Raw genomic sequence first — 3,182 nt, forward strand, 5'->3', positions numbered from 1 at the left:
CTGGACAAGGGGAGACTCTAAGATGGACTGTGTCAATCAGTGGACTCTGTACCAGCCTCATCGTACCTGGATTGTTGCTGATGATATGTTGGAGCTTCTAATTGATCGGGATGACACTCTGCTGGCTCTGCCTTCAAACCTGAGAGGGCCTCGCTAAGAGGCCGTTGAACTTGACTGGACAATAGGATGCTGGATTCTATGTATGGTATATGCTTGCAATGAGGGAATCCCAACGGAACTTGAGCTGTGGTTATGCATCAAGATGCAGGAATCCACCATGGTGGGAGGGTTTGGGGAGGGGTGGGGAGAATCCCAGTACCTATGAAATTGTGTCATGTAATACAAGGTAATTAATGAATAAATGAGTAGGAAAAAAAAAAGAAAATTATATTCTCAAGTCTTCACAAACTTGAGTTTGTCAACAGATTCCAGATAAGACACTAGAAACAAGGGCCCAGCACGATAGTGTAGCAGCTAAGTCATCATCTTGTACGCACCAGGATCCCATTTGGGTGCCGGTTTGTGACCTGGTGGCCCGGTTTACAATCCAGCTCCCTGCTTGAGGCCTGGGAAAGCAGTCGAGGACAGCCCAAAGCCTAGGGACACTACACCGGGGTCCTGGTTTCAGATCAGCTCAGCTCTGGCCATTGGGGCACTTGGGGAGTGAATCAGTGGAAGGAGGATCTTCCTCTCTGTCTCTCCTCCTCTATATATATCTGACTTTGCAATAAAAATAAATCTTTTTAAAAAGACACTAGAAATGGATAAACTGGGCATCAAAATGAAAAAGTACATGAAAAGACACTGTCAGAAGTGGAAAGACCATCTACAGGATGGAAGCAAACATGTAAAGATAACTTAAATAACAAAGACCTATAAAAGAACTCTTGTAACTTAAAATCCCAGCAATCTAATTAAAATATAAATAGACCTGACTAGCCATTTCTCCACAAAATAGTCACACCTCCATGTCTATGTGAGCCTAGTTCCAGGACTCCCAACAATTATTACAATCAGTGCATATGAAACCTACAAAAATGGAGAGCCAAACATACAGAAATAGACAACAAGCATATGGGAACATGCTCATCATTATTAGAGAAATGCCCACTGCTGGGAAAGCAGTAGAGGCTAGCCCAGGGCACTGGGACCCTGCATTCTGCATGTGAGAGACCAGAGGAAGCTCCCGACTCCTGATTTCAGTGCGGCACAGCTGTGGCCATTCCGTTCAATTGAGTAGTGGATGGAAGATCATTTTCTCTGCATCTCCTCTCTATATAACTTCATTTCCAATTAAAAAAAAAAAAACGAGACAACAACTATTCAAACAAACTCATATTTAAATGTTAACAACAACACTATTCATAAGAGTCAAAAGGCCCTGTGCAGTAGGCTAGTAGCTGAAGTTCTCACCTTGCAGGCACTACAATCCCATTTGGGTACCGATTCCTGTCCCAGATGCTCCATTTCTCTCACAGCTCCCTCATGTGGCCTGGAAAAGCAATGGAGGATGGCACAAAGCCTGGGGACCATGCAACAGCATAGGAGACCTAGAAGAAAATCCTAACTTCTGATTGGCTCAGCTCCACCTGTTCTGGCCACTTGGATGGAAGATCTTTCTCTATGTCTCCTCTGCTTTGTAAATCTGACTTTCCAATAAAAAAAATAAAAAAATCTTTAATAATAAACAAGAGGGCCCAGCGCCGTAGCCTGTGGCTAAAGTCTTGCCTTGCATGAGCCAGAATCCCATGTGGGCACCAGATGTTGTCCCAACTCTCCAATCACTTCCCATTCAGCTCCCTACTTGTTGGTTGGGAAAAGTCAAAATGGCAAAAAGCCTTGAGCCCCTGCTCCCACATGGGAGACGTGGAAGAGGCTCCTGGCTTCGGATTGGCTCAGCTGACTGTTGCAGCCGCTTGGGGAGAGGATCACTGGAGCATCAGCGGAGGATTTTTCTGTCTCTCCTCCTCTCTGTATATCTGACTTTCCAATGAAAACAAATTTTTAAAAAAGAACACTTCAACATTTTCAAACAATGAAAATAAATATTTAACTTAAAGGATGGGGCAGAATTTCAAACATAAACTTCAGCTTGCTTAGATTTTCCATTGAGCACCTAAAAAAAAAACTCCAAGAAGTAGATGCAAAATTCTCAAATGAAATAACTATTTATATAGTCAACAAAACTTAGACAAGAGTGTCAGAAATACACATGAGAGAAAATATAACCTGTTAGCAAGTATTCCTGGGGGTTAGTGCCATGACACGGCAAGCCAACTCATTGCCTGCTCTGCCAGCTTCCCATATGGGCACCAATTCAACTTCCGACTAATCTAGGACCAATACAGCTCCCGGCTAATGGCTTGAAAGTAGCAGAATATGGCCAACTCTTTGGCTGCTGGAGCCATGTGAGAAACCTGTAAGAAGATCCTGGCTCCTGGCTTTGAACCAGCCCAGTTCCAGCCACTGCAGGAATTTGGGGAATGAACCAGCAGATGGAAGTCTTCTAACTCTGCTTTTCAAATTATAAGAAACAGGGACCAGCACCATAGTCTAGTGGCTAAAGTCAATGCTTTGCACGCCCAGGATCCCATACGGGCACCGGTTCATATCCAGACTGTTCCACTTCCCATCCAGCTCCCTGCTTGGGGCCTGGGAAAACAGTCAAGGACGGCCCAAAGCCTTGGAACCCTGCACCCACATGGGATACCCAGAAGAAGCTCTTATCTTCAGGTCAGCTCAGCATGGACTGTTGCAGCTACTTGGGGAGTGAACCAGCAGAGGGAAGATCTTTGTCTCTCCTTCTTTCTGTAAATCTGACTTTCCAATAAAAAAACAATCTAGTGCATGGGTGGTTCAGTGGTAGAATTCTCACCTGCCAATAAAAAAAAAATTATAAGAAACAAAAAGAAAAAAATTTTAAAAATACTGTTAGAAAAACAAGATAATCATATGTAAAATAATGAAGCAGGACCCTCATTTTGCATCTGCTTTAACTCAACCTTAAACACAGTTCCTGTTTGATCTACTGCTCATGTAAGTCTATCATTTTAAATTTATCTGAAAAGAAGAGAAATAAAGACAGAGATTACCCATCTGCTGGTTCACTCCCATAAAGCCTGCAGCACCTAGGGCTGGACAAGGCAGAAAGCAGGACCCGGGAACTCAATGCAGGTCTCGAT

Source organism: Ochotona princeps, chromosome X (genome assembly GCF_030435755.1).
Source record: "Ochotona princeps isolate mOchPri1 chromosome X, mOchPri1.hap1, whole genome shotgun sequence".
In the NCBI taxonomy this organism is placed as follows: domain Eukaryota; kingdom Metazoa; phylum Chordata; class Mammalia; order Lagomorpha; family Ochotonidae; genus Ochotona; species Ochotona princeps.